Consider the following 23,435-nt stretch of genomic DNA (forward strand, 5'->3'; position numbering starts at 1 on the left):
CCCTCTGCATGAAAAAGTTGCTCCTTAGGTCTCTTTTATATCTTTCCCCTCTCACCCTAAACCTATGCCCTCTAGTTCTGGACTCCCCAACCCCAGGGAAAGGATCTTATCTATTTACCATAACCATGCCCCTCATGATTTTATAAACCTCTGTAAGGTCACCCATCAGCCTCTGATGCTCCAGGGAAAACAGCCTATTCAACGACTCCCTATAGCTGAAATCCTCCAACCCTGGCAATATTTTTGTAAATCTTTTCTGAACCCTTTCAAGTTTCACAACATCCTTCCAATAGGATGGAGACTAGAATTGCACGCAATATTCCAAAAATAGCCTAACCAATATCCTGTGCATCCACAACATGACCTCCCAACTCCTGTATTCAATACACCGACCAATAAAGGAAAACATACCAAATGCCTTCTTCACTATCCTATCTACCTGAAACTCCAATTTCAAGGAGCTATGAACCTGCACTACAAGGTCTCTTTGTTCAGCAACATTTCCTTGGACCTTGCCATTAAGTGTATAAGTCTTGCTAAGATTTGCTTTCCCAAAATACAGCACCTCGCATTTATCTAAATTAAACTCCATCTTCCACTCCTCAGCCTATTGACCCATCTGATCAAGATCCTGTTGTAATCTGAGGTAACCTTCTTCACTGTCCACCAAACTTCCCATTTTGGTGTCATCTACAAACTTACTAACTATATCTCTTATGCTCACATCCAAATCATTTATATAAATGATGAAAATTAGTGGAACCAGCACTGATCCTTGTGGCACTCCACTGGTCACAGGCACTCTCCACCACCACCCTTTGTCTTCTATCTTTGAACCAGTTCTGTATCCAAATGGCTAGTTCTCCCTTTATTCCATGAGATCTAACCTTGCTAACCAGTCTCCCATGGGGAAGTTTATCAAACGCCTTACTGAAGTCCATATAGATCACATCTACTGCTCTGCCCTCATCAATCCTCTTTGTTACTTCTTCAAAAAACTCAATCAAGTTTGTGAGACATGATTTCCCAAGCACAAAGGCATGTTGACTATCCCTATTCAGTCCTTGCCTTTCCAAATACATGTATACCCTGTCCCTCAGGATTCCCTCTGTCAACTTGCCCACCACTGATGTCAGGTTCATCGGTCTATAGTTCCCTGGTTTGTCCTTACCACTTTTCTTAAATAATGGAACCACATTAGCCCAACCTCCAGCCTTACAGCATCTCACCTGTGACTATCGATGAAATAAATATCTTGTAATCACTTCCCTAGCTTTCTACAGAGTTCTTGGGTACACCTGATCAGGTCCTGGAGATTTATCCACTTTTATGCATTTCAAGACATCCATCTCTTCCTCCTCTGTAATATGGAAGTCCAGAGACGTACTTATACTTCCTCACACGTCATCAACTGTATCCGTTGCACCCGAGTGGTCTCCTCTACATCTGGTACACACGACACCATCTTGCGGATCTTTTCAGAGAACATCTCCGGGACACCCGCACCAACCAACCCCTCCGCCCCGTGGCTGAACATTTTAACTCCCTGCCCCACTCTAACAAGGAAACGCAGGCATGGGCCGCCTCCATCGTCAAATCCTAACCACCCAAAATCTGGATCAAGAAAGCCTCATATTCTGCCTTGGGACCCTGCAACCACACAAGACCAATGTGGATTTCAACAGTTTCCTCATTTCCCCTCCCCCAACTTTATCCCAGTCCCAAGCCTCCAACTCGGCACTGCCCTCTTGATATCTGTCCATTGTCCTTCCCATCTATCCGCTCTACCCTCCTCTCCGACCTATCACCTTCCCCTCTCACCTTCACCTACCTAACACATGCCCAGCTACCTTTGCCCCAACCCCACCCCCCTCCCATTTATCTCTCAGCCCCCCCCCCTGTCCACAAGCCTCATTCCTGATGAAGGGCTTATGCCCAAAACATCAACCCTCCTGCTCCTTGGATGCTGCCTGACCTGCTGTGCGTTTCCAGCACCACACTCTCGACTCATGGACAGAGACCTTAAAATTGACACTCAACCCAAAATAACATAAGGTTAGCCAATGCTTTTTTGTAATTGCATCTTAGAGGCTCAGGAGGGTAAGAGAGGTCAATGTTTCGGTCAATAAAAGAGAAATGTTGATTGTGGGCTGAACTTATCTAGTACCCAAGCACCTAAATGCCACTGCTCTGAGCTGAGATAAAAAGATCGGTTGACAGACCCCGTTGGGGGATGTCAACTTCTAAAGACCAGGGATGGAATGGGTTAAAGAGGATGACCTTGAGTATGGTGAGGTCGTAGATGCTGAAAGGTTCAGGGCCCTGCAAAAGGGAGCCATAGAATCATAGTGTCCTACAGCACGAAACAGACCCTTTGGTCCAATCAGACCATGTCAACTATAATCCCAAACCAAACTGGTCCTACCTGCCTGAGCTTGGCCCTTTTCAATGCAAATATTTCTTATTCATGTACTTAGCCAAATGTCTTTTAAACGTTATAACTGTACCCGCATCCCCCACATCCTCTGGAGGTTCATTCCCTCCATGAACCACACTAGGTGTAAAAAGGTTGTCCTTCCTGTCTTTTTTAAATTTTTCTCCTCTCACCTTAAAAATATGACCCTAGTCTTAAATCCCCAACTCCAAGGGAGTTTATCTATTCATAAATCTGTATAAGATCGTCCCTCAACCTGCTACTCTCGGGTGAAAAATGTCCAACTTCTACTTACAAATCTAAACAAGGAAGCTTTTAATCTCCCTTGTTTAACATAAGTCCGTGCAATTGAAGTTACCAGTTTGCTGACCAGTATAGGATTCCCCTTGCTGAACAGATAATACTGATGGGGATAGACTGAGACCTTTAAGTAGCCATTATAGTCCACAATGTTCCCAATAGATTGACAGTTGGGCTGTCTGACAGCTCCCCAGTTGCATGTATAGTTGCTGTGGGCCAGCAGTGGAGAGATATGCTGTCGGCAAGGTGCCTGCTTGACTTTACATACATCCCACTTTCAAACACACCAGAAAAGGAGCATATAAATCGAGCCTTCTATTGTTCTCCAGTATTTTCAATTTTTTCTGCTTTAATTTCAGATTTCCAACTTCTGGAGTGTTGATATTTTATTGAATAAGGGAGGGCTTTTGTTTAAGCTCTTGTCAGAAAGGCAGGACCACCCCCAGCATAAGACTAACATGGTGCTGCACAGAAGTTTCAGTCTCCTTTAAATGTCAGGATCCTTTGCTCTCAGGCAAGAATGCTACCACTAAGCCAAGGCAGCAGGTTAAGAACAATAAACATTAAATGTAGAAAAAACATCCCAAGGTACATCACAGAGATGAAAGACAAAAAACAATGACTGTTGAGCCAAAGATAAAAATACTGTAATTGATGCAAACATATGAATTAGAAGCAGCAGCTCTCCATTTAGCTCCTTGACCCAGATTCGCCATTAGATAAAATCGTGGCTGATCTGGTTATAGCCATAAATCTATATTCCTGCCCACCCCCTGTATCTATTGACTCTCTTCTTGGTTTACTGACCCTACTTCCACTACTCTCTGGGTAAGAGAATTCCATAGACTAGGAATTATTTAAATAAGAAAAAAAAGTCCTCATTTACATTTTTCAAAACATGGCCTCTATTGTATCCAAGTCTTGTTCAACGTGACCTTCAAAGAAAAGGAAGAGGTAATTAAGTTGGACAATTTAGGGACAATGTGGCCAAGATAGCAAATCACGTAGAGTCAAGTGATGGAGGTTACACATGTGACCAGAGTCATCTAAGCAAGCAGCTTGCAGCCAGTTTTAAGGCTGGATATAAGCATAGATGAAGTAAGTCAAGGCAGTGGAGGGATTTAAACACAAGGTTAGAATTTTTCAGAATTTTGAATCTCAGGGAGAACAGAGGATTGATACAGGTCAGAGGGACTTCGAGAAGGAAAAGAAATGATCACCAGATCTTTTGATGAACTGAAGATTATTGATGAAAAACTACATGGCAGGGGAGGGAAGGGAATTAAGTAGTTGAGTCTGAGTATAAATTTGTGTTACAACAATTGATGAGCTAAGTCATGGTGGAGGCAAATGACTTATTAAAGGTAGGAATGTGCAATCTCTCCAAGTATAAACACGTGAACTTAGGAATTAGGTGCAGAAGCTGGCAAATAGTTGAAAATCCGAAATAGAATTTGTCTTCAATAGGCCTAAAATGTTGTCTAAGTGCTTGTAATAGAAATATTTTTTTGTGTGGCCTATAATGGCCGACACTGTGGACTATAATGGCTACTTAAAGGTCTAATTCTATCTCCATTAGTATTATCTGATCAGCAAAGGGAGTCTCATACTAGTCTGCAAACCGTTAACTTTAATTGCATGGGACTTGTGTTAAACAAGGGAGAGTGAAAGCTTCCTTGTTTGATTTGTAAGGAGAAGATAGATATTACGATGATACATTTTCATGATGTTCACTTTATTGCTATTTCACTACAAATCTTAAAATAAAACTAGTTCTTAAAATCTTAAAATAAAAGCAGTTTGCAGGAAATCTGAAATAAAAACAGAAACTACTGGAGAAACTCAGGAGGTCTGGCAACATCTGTGGAGAGAAAACAGAGTCAATGTTTTGAGCTTTACAGAATGTCCTGAGTTTCTCCAACAATATCTGCTTTGTTCCACCAGAAACCTTCCTTGCCTTCTGCCCAAAACACAGTCCGGTCACATTGAGAGCTATTCCTATTTAAACAACACATTTGGGAGTAGGGTCTGGATGGGAGATTATTGCTGGATTATGAAAGAAATTGAGGGTTTGGTTAAGAAAAAGAAGGAAGCATATGTCAGGTATAGACAGAATAGATTGAGTGAATCCTTAGAAGAGTATAAAGGCAGTAGGAGTATACTTAAACGGGAAATCAGAAGGGCAAAAAGGGGACATGAGATAGCTTTGGCAAATAGAATTAAGGAGAATCCAAAGGGTTTTTATAAATACATTAAGAACAAAAAGGTAACTAGGGAGAGAATAGGGCCCCTCAAAGATCAGCCAGGTGGCCTTTGTGCGGATCCGCAGAAAATGGGAGAGATACTAAACGAGTATTTTGCATCAGTATTTACTGTGAAAAAGGATATGGAAGATATAGACTGTAGGGAAATAGATGGTGACATCTTGAAAAATGCCCATATTGCAGAGAAGGAAGTGCTGAATGTCTTGAAATGCATAAAGGTGGATAAATCCCCAGGACCTGATCAGGTGTACCCGAGAACTCTGTGGGAAGCTAGAGAAGTGATTGCTGAGCCTCTTGCTGAGATATTTGTATCATCGACTGTCACAGGTGAGGTGCTGGAAGACTGGAGGTTGGCTAACGTGGTGCCACTGTTTAAGAAAGGTGGTAAGGACAAGCCAAAGAACTATAGACCAGTGAGCCTGATGTTGGTGGTGGGCAAGTTGATGGGGGGGATTCCTGAGGGAAAGGATGTACAAGTATTTGGAAAGGCAAGAACTGATTTGGGATAGTCAACATGGTTTTGTGCTTGGGAAATCATGTCTCACAAACTTGATTTAGTTTTTTGAAGAAGTAACAAAGAGGATTGATGAGGGTAGAGCAGTAGATGTGATCTATATGGACTTCAGTAAGGCGTTCGACAAGGTTCCCCATGGGAGACTGGTTAGCAAGGTTAGATCTCACGGAATACAGAGAGAACTAGCCATTTGGATACAGAACTGGCTCAAAGGTAGAAGACAGAGGATGGTGGTGGAGGTTTGTTTTTCAGACTGGAGACATGTGACCAGTGGAGTGCCACAAGGATCAGTACTGGGTCCTCTACTTTTCATAATTTATATAAATGATTTGGATGTGAGCATAAGAGGTACAGTTAGTAAGTTTGCAGATGACACCAAAATTGGAGGTGTAGTATACTGTGAAGAAGGTTACCTCAGATTATAACAGGATCTGGACCAGATGGGCCAATGGGCTGAGAAGTAGCATATGGAATTTAATTCAGATAAATCCGAGGTGCTGCGTTTTGAGAAAGCAAATCTTAGCGTAACTTATACATTTAATGGCAAGGTCCTGGGAAGTGTTGCTGAACAAAGAGACTTTGGAGTGCAGGTTCATAGCTTCTTGAAAGTGAAGTTCGCAGGTAGATAGGATAGTGAAGAAGGCGTTTGCTATGCTTTCCTTCATTGGTCAGTGTATTGAGTACAGGAGTTGGGACGTCATGTTGCGGCTGTACAGGACATTGGTTAGGCCACTGTTGGAATATTGCGTGCAATTCTGGTATCCTTCCTATCGGAAAGATGTTGTGAACTTGAAAGGGTTCAGAAAAGATTTACAAGGATGTCACCAGGGTTGGGGGATTTGAGCTATAGGGAGAGGCTGAACAGGCTGGGGCTGTCTTCCCTGGAGCGTTCAAGGCTGAGGGGTGACCTTATAGAGGTTTACCAAATTATGACGGGCATGGATAGGATAAATAGACAAAGTCTTTTCCCTGGGGTGGGGGAGTCCAGAACTAGAGGGCATAGGTTTAGGGTGAGAGGGCAAAGATATAAAAGAGACCTAATTGGCTACTTTTTCATGTAGAGGATGGTACGTATATGGATTGAGCTGTCAGAGGAAGTGTTGAAGGCTGGTACAATTGCAACATTTAAGAGGCATTTGGATGGGTATATGAATAGGAAGGGTTTGGAGGGATATGGGCCGGGTGCTGGCAGGTGGGACTACATTGGGTTGGGATATCTGGTCGGCATGGACGGGTTGGACCGAAGGGTCTGTTCCATGCTGCACATCTCTATGACTCTATGACATTATAATGGAGGCTTCATTCAGGGCAATCCTCCTAACATGTAAATAAATCTGTTAAGTATGCAAGGAAAATAGCAAATTAGCAATGATCATCATTACCAAGAAGAATGGTGCCTGGCATGCCCCTATTTCATGTGAATGTTTTCTAAAAAGTAAACTCTAATTCAGATTTCAATGACAGAAGTTTGATACAGCTAATTACAAAGATTTTTGTCTACAAAAGTGAAATATATTCGAACCTTCCTTTGCATGAGTTTGGTATTCTTCACTGGAAATGTTTCTCACTTCAGCTGTACTATAAATAAATAAATTGGATTTGTCTTTCCTGAATTTCATTGTTCTTCTATTTGTTCTTGTAGTGCTGGAAAGGCAGCAAACTGTATTTTGAAAAACTTATTAAATTGTTACAACAGATACAGAAAATGATTTTCAGCCCAAAAAAAACTTTAATCAATCACTGCCTTTATAGCAATCTAGAAAACAGCAGTTAAATAATAGAGATGGGGGAAATGCTCGAATCTGACATGTTCTTTTAATAAGCATTTATTGTCAATCCAATCACACCTATCTGAATACTGAAAAATACATCATTTGAAGTCAATTGTAGATAGTAAATGCTCAGTTGACCTTCAAGATGTCATTGCATTGATAATGCCACACTAATTTAAAGCACAAGCATAAAAAAAGGCTATCAATAAATATTCTACAAATGTGTACAGAGTATAAATTTAAAACAATACATGATGTCTTCATTTGAGTTCAATTTCATGTCGGTGGTTCTACCAGAGATGAATACACAATTGCATTATTTTTGCTGTAAAAGTTAAGTTTGTGCATGATCAAATGACATATTCGCACACCGGCAACCTATTCTTCTTGGTAGTGTCAATAATAGAAACCAAGGGTTAGATTTTCCAGTCACACCTGAGGAAAGGCAGTAATTCTCCAACAACCATCCGACTGTAATGCATTGATCCTGGCTGCTTTTGCAAGGCCAGCTGCTTTTCCAAAATTTGGATGGACAGTTGAGGCTGGCTTTGAATGCTCAACAGAGAAGGTCAGCAATTAAATTAAAGTGCTCATTTTAAGGCAAATGATGCCCTGCAGGGATTAAAATGCTGATTTCCTTTAAAAAAAGACATATGGCACCAAAACAGACCTTTTGTCCAACCAGCCCATGCTGAACATAATCCCAAACTAAGATATTCCCACCTCCCTGCTCCGGACCCACATCTCTCCAACCCTTTCCTTTTCATGTACTTATCTAAGTATCTTTTAAATGTTGCAACTTTGCTCCATCTACTACTTCCTCAGGAAGCTCATTCCACATGTGCACCACCCTCTGTGTAAAGAAATTGCCCCTCCTGTCTTTTTTAAAATCTCTCTCCTCTCACCTTAAAAATATGCCCTCTGGTCTTAAAATCCCCCATCCTATGGAAGAGGCACCTATCTATGCCCCTCATGATTTTATAAACCTCTATAAGGTCACCTCTCAGCCTCCTGTGCTCCAGTGAAAAAAAGTCCCAGTCCATCCAACCCATTTTTATAACTTAAACCTTGAATAACCAGCAACATCCTGGTTGATGACATGAATCTGACCATTTCTGCCCTCTGACAACTGCAGCTAGATACTGCATGTTAATCTCAGGTGTCCTCACAATAGATAACACTAGCGTCTGGGTGTCCACTGACCCTAATCATATGCATGCAGTTCTGCTTGTAAATGCGGCTGAAAGGGTATCAGTAGGAAGCCAAAACCTGCTTTTGTTTGAGCCTGTTCAACTTTCAATGATTCTCCACATTTTCTTTACAAGAACTGTGGTAAAAAGTGAGTTCTGCTGAGGAGATCCACCAAAAAATGGCTGTGCATTAACTTTTACCATGAATATAGGCACCAAATGTAAACTCAAAATAAAGCAAGAGGTAAGGTTCAAAAACAAATTAAATACAGAATTAGAGAAAGCCTAAGAGCAAGGAACACACTAAAAATGTATGTGGACACAGCATGGCATTGCTTTGTCCAATTCAGAGTTTTCGTGTTTGTTAAGATCATCAAACCTCTGTCGCTTATTATTTGTAAAACGTCAGGTACCTTAAGCAAATTTAAGTTTTGACTGGCATGTGTGATTGACTTCATCACAATTTATTTGGGGATGTAACTGATATTTTTGGTATAAAGTTTAGCTTCAGTAAAGGCAGTCTCTCAAAATTGTATTATTCATAGTTAGATTTTATACCATATATTTTAAATTTCCTTCCTAACAGTGGTTAGCACTATTGCCTCACAGCACTGGGGACCCAGGTTCAACTCCAGCCTCAGGCAAATGTCTACGTGGAGTTTGCACATTCTCCCTGTGTCTGTGGTACTCTGGTTTCCTCCCACAGTCCAAAGATGTGCAGGATATGTGAATTAGCCATGGGAAATGCAGGGTTACAGGGATAAGGTAAAGGGGTGGGTCTGGGAAGTCTGCTATTCAGAGGGTTAGTGTGGGCTCGATGGGCTGAAAGGCCTGCTTCCACACTGTAAGTATTTTGTGATTCCGATTCTAATGCATTAAATCTTTCAGGTAACAATTGAAAAACTGTTTCTGGGGCTGCCCTGACTCAAGCTATATAAATCTTGCTGAATGAGAGAATGTTTGGATTGAAAAAAACTTTCAGGTTAAAAACAAATGCCAGAAGTACCTCCAGCTGCATGCACTTGAACTCAAAGTTACTGAATCTAAGGTAGAGCAGTAGATACCATCACATGGGAGCAAAGACAGGACCTTTGGAAAGCAGATCCAAGGGTTGATTAATCCACCAGCAGCAAGAGAAAAAGAGAAACAGAAAATAAATATTGTCACCAGGTGACTATCTATCAGGTTGAGAAGACTAAGAAGAAAATACCCATGTTCTCAAGAGGCATGAGCAAATCAGGTTTCAATCTTGAGCACTTGTTGTAGCAATAATATCAGCAATAATATCACCGTTTAAAAAGTGACCAAACAAGAGAACAAGTGGTAAAAGTACTAGAACGTGGCAGCATTAGAAATTGAATATTGGGAAGACTGAACTGTGTTATGTACCTACTGAGAGTAAGCGATATATAGTGTCGGCACAGAACTGTTTCAGAGGGAAGGGTTCTGCATGCCATTATGGTTAAAGTTGGAATCAATGTGATGAGGAATTGGATTTGGCTCTTGCAGAAAGACATTAAGAGTCAGATTAAAAAGCTAGAGCACAAAGATGGTATTCTGAAGACTGCTAGCAATGGCATGCGTCAGCCGGCTCAGGAACAACTAGAAAAGGGAAGTTAAAATGCAGTTTGGACCAATGATATGGCAATAAATTGTTGTAAACTAATATTTATCGAATGGATCTTCGGCCAAACAGAACCACTTCAACAGGAAATGATGTGGTGGTCCCATGACAGTCAGCAACAGCAGCAGTAGGGGTAACATGCATATAACCTAGTTTCTCAGTGAATACTACTCTGTATATTGTTTTATCATTCATGTCAGATGAGTTGTACATTTACATCAAAAAGAAGAACATATCTGAAATCACTCATTTCCTGTTCGATGAGAACAACTCTGACACTGGAGTGAATCATACCAATGATTAGGCTACATCTGGACAGAACTCAGGCCAATATCTATGCACAGAGGTTAGCTTAGAACTGTGGGGAAGGTTTCAAATCAAGATAGCAGGAAAAAGAGCAAAGCCAGGAAGCAGCTTGAATGGAAAAATAAATGGAGTTTGAAAAATTGAAATCAGTTATGCAGGACACATTTATAAAACACAAGAAAACAATATTGGAAAAAGCAAAAGTAGACAAACAGTAAAACCTGAAGAAATTAAAATGTATGGCATTAATGTGCAGAGCATAGTGTGCAATTTTGGGACTGTTATGTATTGAGAAATGGCCTAAAGTAAATTCATTCAGCTTGAGATGTACAATATCATTGGAAGTTAACGATGACTGCTGAACAAAAGAATAAAAGCTAAAAAATAAAATTTGAAAAGAAAGACTCAAAGAAAATAACCAAAAAATGTTCTCTGGTCAGGAAGCAAGTTGGGAAGAATTCTAAGAGTGGCCATGAGCAGACCCTGACAAACTTATAGAGTTGTCCATTATGATTATCAAGAAAAACTTGTAAAGTTATCTCTAAAAATCCAGAAAGAAGAAAGTTGAAGGATGATCTGCAGACCTTTCAAAATTATGAAACATTATGCTCAGTGAATGATGATAAAGAAGGTACATACTTTAAGATAACCATAAGAATCAACATTTAGTAAATTATCTTTTTAAGCTTGTGTTAGAATATGATGTTCTCACCATAGCTTGTTGTTAAAGCAGAGTCCATATATTATTTTAAAAGGCAATTGGATAGGTGTCCAAACTTCAGGAGAGTGAACAAATAAAATTCAGGAGTTAGGTTACTTGCCAGAGAACACCTGACCTCTGACCTGCTTTTGGAGCTGCAGTATTTATGTGGCTGGTTTAGATCAGTTTCTGGTCAATGGCAATCAACATAATGGTTTACTAGTTAACCAGCTGAGGGAGGGTGGTAATCAGCTGGATGTTTCCTTGCCCAAATTTGACCTGATGCCATGAGAATTCATAGTGTCTGGAGTCAATATTGTGGACTCCTAAGACCACTCCCTCCCAATTGTTTGTCATTTACGGTCACCTCTGGGGAATCTGACAGGCCGGAGGGACAGGGCACACTCAGAAATAGTGATCTATGTCACTGGTTGGAACATATATCGTGGGAGCATGACTATATAAGGCTGTTGTTGAATTAGTATGAGATAGATCTCCCAATTCTGTCACAAATCTCCATCGTGATGGTGAAGATAACTTTGCAGGGCTGGATGTGATCTTGTGACAAGGTGGACGACAAGTATTCTCATTGATTTTATTCTTATGTTTTTTTGTTAAAGAGTTTAGTGGCTTTAGTCTTTCTCTTAGCATTGAGAATGTGGTGCTGGAAAAGCACAGCAGGTCAGGCAGCATCCAAAGAGCAGGAAAATCGACGTTTCGGATATCAGCCCTTCACTTAGTATTTTGATACAAACTGAATGGTTTGCTTGGCCACTTCAGAGGACAGTTAAGAGTCAACCACAATACTGCTGGTCTGAAGACACATGTCAGTCTGACTGGATAAAAACAATCAAATTCTTTCCATCAGGGACATCAGAGAACTAGATCAGTTTTGATGCTAATCCTAACAGTTACAGCCTGGTGATTGAAAAAGCTGATCTCTTACTGTTGAAACTTTACATGGATGTGGTGTACAGCCTTGAGCTGCTGTAGGGTCATGATTTGACTGTAGGCTGTTGGATTAGGGACTGATCCAGACTGGCAACTGGCTATGTGGTACTAGCAATATGGATTCATTCTTGAGATAATGGGTTGAATGTTTGGTTAGTACTGAAGCAAAGTCACTTAGCATCGCCCATGACGTTTCACAGAGATCGTTCTGGTAAGGATTTCACCTCTATTCACTGTGTCATGATATGGCAAGTGATTGCAGTGGTCTTCATTGGACATTAAAAGCCTAGAACAGCATTGAAGTCTTCTGGCTATTCAAGTAATCAATCCATGAAATAATTTTTTTACCATCACTCTCCCCATTCAGGAAACAACGATAAAATTATTTTGAAAATGTTGACATAAAGCAAATAAAAGATTAGGGCATAGACTTGGGTGAAGGGAAAACCTCCTATTCTGAGAAAAACACATTTAGAATTTTTAAAAATCTATTAATCATGTCACAGCATTCTACGATTATAACCTTATTTGTTCTGTGACTGGTTTGTTGTTCCTCAAATGTTCTTAATCACATCATTGTTAAAAACTTAGGACTCAATTGTACAGTTACATGTTTTAACTAAACTCTGAGCTGGACATGCCATTGTTTTAATATTGCATTAGAAAGTTACATCAGTCCCTGAAGATGAGGATAAATCTTCACTAATTTTGCCACTAGAGTTTTCTAATTAACATGCTTAAACTAGTTCCAACATAAGTGTTTCGTTAACTCTCTACCTCAGTTGACAAGACTTGCTTCTACTGGACTTGCATTAACCTTCGAAAGAATACATTTTGTAAATGGAACTTTGAAAACTGCATTGCAGGCAATATTTTAGTTTGAGCATTCACACAAGACTTGAAGAGCTAATGGCGTTCTTATTCTTGATCACACAGATTGTAGCATCTTTCATTTTGGCACATGAAAAAAGAATCACTCCAGCCTTTCTAGTAAATCATGATTCTGTCCAGGATTTAGGTGGTGCTTATCTACCTGGTATTTACATTGACCTCCACTTTGCTGACTTGTTCGGCTGTCTGCAATTCCTCAACATCTGACACAGTATACACTCCGGAGAGAGGGAACTGACCAGAGAATACACAAATAATGGCTGATCCAACATTCTTTTGTGTCTGCCTGCTGCTCACTTCTGAGCAATTGTTGTTTAAGCTCCAGCAGGACAGCCCAGTGTTCTTGAAAGAAGTTGAATCTATTTCTGTCATCCCACAAAAGCCGTAATTCAACATTGTCAAAAACAAATCTTGCTGTCTAAATTTTAACATTCTCCAGACTTCAGGCAAGTATTTTAGGTGCTGTCTTTAACCTCTTTCCTACTTATTCTTAAGAAATTTGGCTGAATTTATTACAAACTTTGTTATGAGGTGATTGGTTCCAAATTTATTAACTTTTGTGACTCATTGTTAAGATTTTGTGCCTTAAAGAAAAGCAGATATGACCAAAGGTTGTTGGCCAGACTAAAATGTGGATATGACTTGGATAAATTTATTTCAGTGTCTTCAGACTCAGTGTGAGAACTATTGGTCTTATTGGGATCAATCCCTCTTGAATCATTATAAATTAGATTCAGTGCCGATCTTGTTTAATCTCTTCAATCTGTGCAGATGTGTTTGCTATTCCATGTCTATGCATGCTAAACCTAGGGAGCAGCATCAAGATAAGAAAGAGGAAAGGGGCAATGTTAGACCATGAGCAAAGTATGAATTTATTGGATTGAGAAATGAGGAAGAGAAAGCATCACTGGGAATTCTTTCATTCAGGTTAAGAGGTAAAATGGAAGCCAAACAAGGACAATTGTACAGAGTGAGAATTGTGTGTTTGAACATGTCAGGTTGAAGAGGATGGTGATTAAAATGAAAATGTCTACAGTTATAATTGCCATGTTTTTGGAATGTAACTTCTAAATTAGGAATTAAGTATTAAATGTAAGAGAAATGGGCAAAAAACCTGAAAGATTGATAAACTAATTGAGTCTATCTACCATTTAAAAGATAATCTTAGTTAGTAAGATCAGAGAGATTGACAAGGTTCCCCAAGAGACATTGGTTAGTGAGGTTACATCTCATAGAACACAGGGAGAACTAACCATTTGGATATAGAACTAGCTTGAAGGTAGAAGACAGAGAGTGTTGGTGGAGGGTTGTTTTTCAGACTGGAGGCCTGTGACCAGTGGAGTGCCACAAGGATCATTGCTGGGTCCTCTACTTTTTGTCATTTATTTAAATAATTTGGATACGCTCATAAGAGGTATAGTTAGTAAGTTTGCAGATGACACTAAAATTGGAGATGTGGTGGACAGCGAAAAAAGATACCTCAGATTACAACAGGATCTTGATCAGATGGGCTAATGGGCTGATGGAGTTTAACTTAGATAACTGCAAGGTGCTGCATTTTGGGAAATCAAATCTTAGCAGGACTCATATACTGAGCGGTAAGGTCCTCGGGAGAGTTGCTGAACAAAGAGACCATGAAGTGCAGGTTCATAGCTCCTTGCAAATAGATTTGCAGATAGATAGGATAGTGAAGGAGGGATTTGGTATGCTTTCATTAATTGGTCAGAGCATTGAATATATAAGAGTTGGGAGTTCATGTTGCAGCTGTACAGGACATTGTTTAGGCCTTTTTTGGAATATTGTGTGCAATTCTGGTCTCCTTCCTATAAGAAGGATGTTGTAAAACTTGACAGGATTCAGAAAAGATTTACAAGGACGTTGCCAGGGTTGGAGGATGTGAGCTACAGGGAGAGGCTGACAGACAGGGGCTATTTTTCCTGGAGTGTCAGAGGCTGAGGGATGACCTTATAGAGGTTTATAAAATAATGAGGGGCATAGATAGGATAAATAGACAAAGCCTTTTCCCTGGGGTGGGGGAGTTCAGAACTAGAGGGCATAGGTTTAGAGTGAGAGGGGAAAGATATAAAAGGGACCTAAGGGGCAACATTTACAGGCAGAGGGTGGTGCGTGTGTGGAATGAGCTGCCAGAGGAAGTGGTGGATGCTGATACAATTGCAACAGTCAAAAGGCATTTGGATGAGTATATGAATAGGAAGGGTTTAGAGGAATATAGGCAAAGTGCTGACAAGTGGAACTAGATTAGGTTGTGACATCTGGTCGGCATGGACGAGTTGGACCAACGGGTCTGTTTCCATGCTCTCTATGACTCTATGACTGTAAGTACGAAAGCAAATCACAATGGATGGCTGTTCTCTAAGTCTAACTGAGATGAGATGTCAACAGTTGTTCTCATAAGATTTAAATAGACCATGTGGAATCCAGATCAAAGAAAGGTCTTGAAGTATCCATATATTTTTCAGATTAAAGGACATTAAAAAAGTGTGGATAATAGGTTTGAATGTCTGAGAGATTCCAGTGTTGCCATGCACCTGGGAATAGGATATCCTTTTGTGTTATTTTCTATGTTTTCTCATAGTAAAGTAAATGAATGCTACAAAAACAATTTAAGGAAAACATTCGAATGTTAAGACTGTTAATTTGGGTTTCTATTTGGGAACAGGCCGTGAATGTCACTGATTGAGAGTGGAGCTTTGATTAGGGGGGTCTTTATTGATTTACCTGTGCTTGCTTGCCAAGAGAATGTGGTTCACTTTAGTTTTGTTAGGGAAAGGCAGCTGAAAATTCTGCTTTAGTTGAGTTCCACCAGTGCCTTATGACAGAAAACCGTTAACAAAGTCAGTTTGGGAAGTTATGGGGAGACAATTGGATACCTGCCAGCAAGAGTAATAATCAGCTCAGGCATCCATCCACCATTGTCAGATTGATAAAGGAAAAGGTGAAAGTTCACACAGGCGAACAGTTAATAAAGGACCTCCACAGTGTATGACCTCAGAGGGATAGGTAGAATATTGAAAAGAATCCAAGTAAATCACGAAAGGCTGTGACATACTTAGCCATGATCTCACTTAATGGCAGAGCAGTCTCTACAGGCTGAATAGTCTACTTCTGCTCCTACATCTTGTGCTCTTACACTTTTTGTGTTGATACTAGAAAAAGTGAATAATCCTTCTAAGTATCATAAGATAAGGAAACTCATGAGGGAAAGTGAAATACAGGAGTGAGTTTGTAGTGTATTATTTACAACTTGTAATGTTAAGTTAGTAGTGTTTAACTCATTTAATTATTTTTGATATACAATAAGATGTCACTGCTTTTGTTTAAAACCATGTAATCTGATGGCATTGTTCTTTTGGTTAATTGCTGTGTTTTTAGATTCCTTCTTTAATCTTTGCAATCCCTAATAAAATGGCAACAATATTCACTAACACACTCACCAAAGAGAGATGTCAATCTATTAAGTAATTTAAAATATTTCTTAATGTAACAAATGTCATGTAACCTTACCTCCCTGAATTGGCCTAACAAGAGTTGGCAAAGTAAAACAGAAATCTGACTGATGTTATTAAACCAGGAAACAGTTTGAAACATAGCAATAAATTTGCAAGGTAACAATTTGAAAAAGACATGAAAGAGCAGAGTTTGGAAATTATCTGGAAATTTGCAAAGACACAAGTATCACAGACATCATTTGCGTATGGTTGATAATGATTATTTAGAAAGAGATAAAGACAGTACTTGAGAAAAGGTGACCACGTATTGTATGAGTAAAAATGGGGCCAGGTAGGAAAGTTGAATGTTTTAAACCCATCCAGGATCACAGGTATCTCCATGATGTACAGCACTACTCAGACAGTTGTTCTCGCTGCATTCTGAGATTCACATTCAGTGACATATGATGCTACAAACACACCCTCATCCTTTCTCTCAATCAGCACCCCCTCACATTAGCTCAGAGCTGCCCTGCGCTTCAAGTTCCATTTCATCCTTTGGCTCATTTGACATCATCCACTCGCTTGTTCCTCTTTCATAATCCTCCAAATCCACTAGCAGTCCCCATTATCAACATAAATAACATCAAAACCTAGTCACCATACACAAAGCACAAGTCAGGAGTGTGATGAAATACACCCCACTTGCCTGGATGAGTGCAGCTCCAACAACACTCAAGAAGCTTGACACCATTCAGAAAGAAAGCAGCCTGCTTAATTGGGACCACATTCGCAATCATTCACTCCCTTCATTCCCAACACTCGGTAACAGCAGAGTGTGCTATCGACAAGATGCAGAAATTAGTCAAAGACAATACCTTCCAAACCCACAACCACTCCCATTTTGAAGAACAACAATTGCAGATAGATGGGAACGTCACCAACTGCAAGTTCCCCTCCAAGCCACTCAACATCCTGACTTGGAAATATGTCACTGTGCCTTCAGTGTCATGGAATTCCCTCCCTGTCGGCCCTGTGGGTCAACCCACAGCAGGTGCAATGGAATGGTTCAAGAAGTCAGCTCAACACACCTTCTCAAGAACAACTAGGGACAGGCAATAAATGTTGGCCAACCAGCCATGCCCACGACCCATGAGTTAATATTAAAAAAAAACTCCTGACTGCTATCAGTTCAGAAGAAAGGTTGCTGGACTCAAAACATGAACATTGTTTTCTCTTCACAGCTGCTGCCAGACCTGCTGAGCTCCAGTAGTTTCTGATTTTGTTTCAGATCTCCAGAATCTGCAGTTCTTTGTTCTATGTTATTGTGTAATTCACTGCCACATCTCTTCCTGATATGGCCACCTTGAAGAAGTTCTGCTCCTTTCTCTGGCAGGATTTCCGTTTTAATCTTTCTTCTTGTTAACTATCATTACTTTTGTTTTTGCTCCCCATTTTTGACAAGGTATTTGCTGAAACACGCTTCCACAGCCACATCTCATTCCTCAGTGACTGCCACTGGTTCAGACACACCTTACACGGATTCCATCTGTAATTTCATCTTTCACGTTTTGAATCTACCATGATCACAGATGTCTCTACGATGCAGAGGTCTCCTTAGACAACTGTTCTCACCATGTCCTGAGATCAGCACACAGTACCATGTGCCACCCAATGTACACTCTTGATTTCTCACTTAATCAAAACTACCACACACTGTTCTGCACCCCACCCCATTCCATTTCACTATTCAGCTCGTTTGATGTTATCAGCTCACTTCTTCCCTCCCCATCCCACCAACATTTTGACCCCTCATCATCAGCAGAAATACCATCATTTCCCAGCTGCAGTCAGTTTTAACGATGGTCACTGGACTCAAAACATAAACTCTGTACCTTCTTCACACATGCTGCAGTTCAGCTGGGTTTCTCCAGCAATTTCTGTTTTTGTTCATCTCAGATCTCCAACATCCACAGTCGCTTGTTTTGTTTGGCAGTTTATTACAAATGGAGAAAGAGGGCGTCAATGTGTTTTTTGAATGAAATGGGCTCAGTGGTGTTTGGAAAGAAACTAGAGCTAAATAAGTATTTAGAGCTCTGGGGAAAGGGGGAGTCAGGTGAGGGAGGGGCAAGGCAGGTCAGCAAGCTATAAAGAAGCAGGTAAACTCCATTTATTTATAGAAGTTGGAACTGTTGTCAAAAAATAAGAAAATAAATATCTGAGAGACATCATCTACATTTTTATATATTTAACTTCTATTAAACTTATATATACATAAATATTAAACGAACAAAACAAGCTTTATTTACCTTTTCCCGTTATATATTATAGTCATATCATTAGCATTCTGATGATCCATTTGTTGGGTTAAGCCTACACTTTGTTCTTTGCAATGTCCTTTTGAAAACAATTGTAAGGTGAGGAGCACTTCAGAAAAGGATTAATTGGTTCAAAGTGTTTGCTAACACCAACAATCCTCCGATAATATTTGACAGCTCGTATTCACCTTTAAATTTTTTCATTCTGGACATGTGCATACATTTGCACAATTAAAAACTTTTTTTTAGAATTACAAAACAAATATTTTGCTTACTGCTTTTTTACATCCATCCATCTATACATTCATAAAGTCATAGAGATGTACAGCACATAAACAGATCCTTTCATCCAAGTCATCCATGCCGACCAGATATCCTAACCCAATCTATGCCCATTTGCCAGCACTTGGCTGATATCCCTCTAAACCCTTCCCATTCATATACCCATCTAGCTGGAATTGTACTAGCCTCCACCACTTCCTCTGGCAGCTCATTCCATACATGCACCATCCTTTGTGTGAAAAAGTTGCCCCTTATGTCCGTTTTATGATTCATTCAAATCTCTTCATTTGTTTGTGTTTGCTAGCTTTAATCGCTCTCTAAACTTTTGGTTGATAATTATCGCTTATACTACCCATGCTTTTGGGTATCAACAGATACAGTTTAGTTGGTGTTAATACGTTATTAAATTCTAAGAAATATCAGTCTGACCATCGGTTTTCATGGAGATGAATAGCCGATACATAAAAGATCAAGAGAGAGCTATTTGCATTGAGGTTGATTTTCATCATATACTTCCTTTTGCAGCAGTACAGAATAATGACAATTCATGCAAAGAGACAAAGGCCAAAGATCTGTCCATATGGCAGTTTATAGACTGGTTATGTAGTTTAAATATGTCTCTCAGAATAGAGCACAGGCTCTGTTACCGTGTGTTGGAAAGGAAAGGACACTGAAGTCTGGAAGAGTGAGTTATGTGGTTTGGATAGTACCCACCACCGCTATGGAAATATTTTTACCTAAGTTGAAAAGTGTGAAGTAATACATTTTGGGAGCACTAATAAGGCAATGGAATACATATTTAATGTGTTGAATGGTAGGACTCTAGGAATTATTAAAAGTCAGAGGGATCTTTGTATATATTCATAAATCCTTGAAGGCAGAAGGACAGGTAACTAAGGTAATTAAGGCATTTTGGATACTTGCCTTTATTAATCAGGCACAGAATACAAGAGTAAAGAGGTTCTAATGGATGTGAAGATGATGTTAGTTAGACTACAGTTGGATTACAATATGTAGTTCTAATTTCCTCAATATTGGAATGACATGATTGCACTAGAGCGGGCGCAGAAGAGATAAACCAGGATGTTGCCTAAGTTGAATGATTCAGCTACGAAGAGAAACTAGATAGGCTGGGATTATTTTCCTTAGAGCAAACAATGGTGAGGGGAGACCTGACTGAGGTAAAAAAAGCAGCTCTGAGGGGCATAGACATGAAAGATAGTGAGAAACGTTTTCCCTTAGTAGAGGGGTCATTAACCAGGTGCACAGTTTTAAGGTCATGAGCAGGAGGTTTAAAGGGAATTTGATGATTTTTCTTTCACCCAGAGGGCAATGGATGTCTTAAATTCATACCTAAAATGCAAGAGGCAAGAACCATCAAGACATTTAAGAAATATTTAGATGAGCACTTGAAATGCCATAGCAGACAAGGCTAAGGGCTAAGTGGTCGTAAATGGGATTAGAACAGATAGATAGAATATAGAACAATACAGCATAGGAATGATCCTTCAGCCCACAATGTTGTGCACGACATGACGCAGATTAAACTAATCCCTTCTGCCTGCCCTTGGTCCATATCTCATCATTCCTGGCATATTCATGTGCATTTCTACAAGTCCCTTAAATGCCCCTATTGCATCTGCCTCCACCACCACACTGACAGCACATTCAAGACACCTACCACACTGTATAAACAACATGTCCCTCACCTCCTTTGATTTTCACCCCCTCACCTTCCAAGCAAGCCCCCTAGTCTTCGACATTTCAGACACTTGACGACTTTGTAGACACAATGGACTGAAAGACCTTTTTCCATATTGTAATAACTCAATGATTCTAAAGTGTAGAATTAACATGAATTTTTGCTTTATGACTTACCATGCACACAAAAATTACTTCTCTCGACATAATCATCGTCCACCGTTTGGAGATAAACAGAACACCTACTGCTTCCATCACATGCAGCAGCCAATAACGGCAGCTTTACTGTGGTGAAATCTTTGATTATGGCAGATTTACAGCAGCATTTTGTGCATTCTGAATCGTGGCATTTGCACAGCCTGGGAAAAAAAAAAGCCCACAGCTGTTGAACAGTGTTATTTTTAAATCGGTGACATCTCCATGAGCTGAGACTGTCTTATAACATTCCTGCACATCCACAGAGTAAATTCAAAATTCCTTGCTCGTGAGAAAAAGGAGGTGATGCTTTGCAGCTCTGTAGTGAGGGCTTTGAAGTCAGCAGAAGGGGAGTGCAATAATGGAAATAGAGAGAGCTTTGTGTCAGGATGGTTCTTTTATGCATTCCCACTGGTGGAGAGCTTTTCCAGGGATACACTGGGAAGAGGATTACTTCCCGTTCTATGGAGATAGATAATCGATTATCATTGACACGACACCTTTTGGGATAAGTTATTCAGCTTCACCACCATGTTGCTTTCAGGATGCATCAGAATCGACTGAGATGCAGGACTGCACTTGCAGTTTTACACACAATAGGCTCCTGATTTTAATGATGCCAATGTGAACAGTTGCCAAGTAGGCACCAGCCACTTGCACAGAGGCAAAGAGAAAGAAAAGACACTGAACAATCAGATGTTTATTAACTAGTTCTAATTTAATTTAATATCCCAGCAGCTGCTTGGAAATTGATAAAACTATGTATCTTAATATTATTCTATTTATTTCTCATGCTACACTGCTGAAAAGTGCATCAATGCCAATTTATTAATCTGCCAGAGTAGGCCATTTCATAAATTCTTGCTCGGGGCACGTGAAGCATGATGACTGCCAAGGATAACAATTGTTAGGGAAAAGGCCACAATTGACTGAAGAGACAGAGGGAGCTAAGCTCCACCACAAAAAGAGATGCAGGAGACATATAAGTGAACATGCAACAGGCAGTCAAGAAGGCAAATGGGTAGACATTATTTATTAATTTGTGACGTGGGCATGATTGTCTGGACAGCATTTATTGCCCATCCCTAGTTGACCTTGAGATGGTGGTGGGTCAGTTGCCTTCTTGAACCACCGCAGCTTAACCCACAATACCATTAGTGAGGAAATTCTAGGATTTTGACCCAGCAACACTGAAGGAATGGCAATATACTTCCAAATCAAAGCAATGAACTTGTGGAATTATCTGCCACAGGAAGCGGTTGAGGCCAAAATATTGAAGTTTTTAAGAAGGAGTTAGATATAGGCTACAGGGATCAAAGAGTATCGGGAGAAAGGGTAACAGGGTACTGAGTTGAATGTCGAGAGTGTATGCTGGAAAAGCACAGCCGGTCAGGCAGCATCTGAGGAGCAGATTGGAGGTGTACTGGACAGCCAAGAGGGTTACCTCAGATTACAACAGGAGCTGGACCAGATGGGCCAATGGGCTGGGAAGTGGTAGATGGAGTTTAATTCAGATAAATGCGAGGTGCTGCATTTTGAGAAAGCAAATTTTAGCAGGATTTACACACTTAATGGTAAGGTCCTAGGGAGTGTTGCTGAACAAAGAGACCTTGGAGTGCAGGTTCATAGCTCCTTGAAAGTGGAGTTGCAGGTAAATAGGATAGTGAAGAAGGCGTTTGATATGCTTTCCTTTATTGATCAGAGTATTGAGTACAGGAGTTGGGAGATCATGTTGCGGCTGTACAGGACATTGGTTAGGCCACTGTTGGCATATTGCATGCAATTTTGTTCTCCTTCCCATCGGAAAGACGTTGTGAAACTTGAAAGGGTTCAGAAAGGATTTACAAGGATGTTGCCAGGGTTGGAGGATTTGAGCTATAGGGAGAGGCTGAACAGGCTGGGGCTGTTTTCCCTGGAACGTCAATGGCTGATGGGTTACCTTATAGAGGTTTACAAAATTATGAGGGGCATGGATAGGATAAATAGACAAAGTCTTTTCCTGGGGTCGGAGAGTCCAGAACTAGAGGGCATAGGTTTAGGGTGAGAGGGCAAAGATATAAAAGAGACCTAATTGGCTACTTTTTCATGTAGAGGATGGTACGTATATGGATTGAGCTGTCAGAGGAAGTGTTGAAGGCTGGTACAATTGCAACATTTAAGAGGCATTTGGATGGGTATATGAATAGGAATGGTTTTGAGGGATATAAGCTGGGTGCTGGCAGGTGGGACTAGATTGGGTTGGGATATCTGGTCGGCATGGATGGGTTGGACCAAAGGGTCTGTTTCCATGCTGTACATCTCTATGACTCCAGGACTCTTTGACAGAGGAATCAACATTTCAGTCATAAACCTTTCAGCAGGAAGATTTCTAATGGAAGGTTTATGCCCTAAAAGTCAATTTGCCTACTCCTTGGATGCTGCCTGACCTGCTGTGCTTTTCCAGCATACACTCTCAACTCTGATCTCCAGCATCCGCAGTCCTCACTTTCTTCTACTGAGTTGAATGATCAGCCATGATCGTATTGAATGGTGGAGCAGGCTCAA

The 23,435-nt window shown here is 40.3% G+C and overlaps 1 long non-coding RNA gene across 1 annotated transcript in view; it reads right to left on the reverse strand.

The window, feature by feature from the left end:
• The window catches only part of LOC140483064 (uncharacterized), a 147,598-nt gene extending 126,456 nt beyond the window's left edge, over positions 1–21,142 (reverse strand). Inside the window, exon 1 of the long non-coding RNA XR_011961876.1 lies at positions 20,874–21,142. This is a non-coding gene — a long non-coding RNA (uncharacterized lncRNA). The remainder of the gene's footprint in view (positions 1–20,873) is intronic.
• Positions 21,143–23,435: the final 2,293 nt, after the last annotated feature.

The sequence above is a fragment of the Chiloscyllium punctatum genome, chromosome 11 (genome assembly GCF_047496795.1).
Source record: "Chiloscyllium punctatum isolate Juve2018m chromosome 11, sChiPun1.3, whole genome shotgun sequence".
In the NCBI taxonomy this organism is placed as follows: domain Eukaryota; kingdom Metazoa; phylum Chordata; class Chondrichthyes; order Orectolobiformes; family Hemiscylliidae; genus Chiloscyllium; species Chiloscyllium punctatum.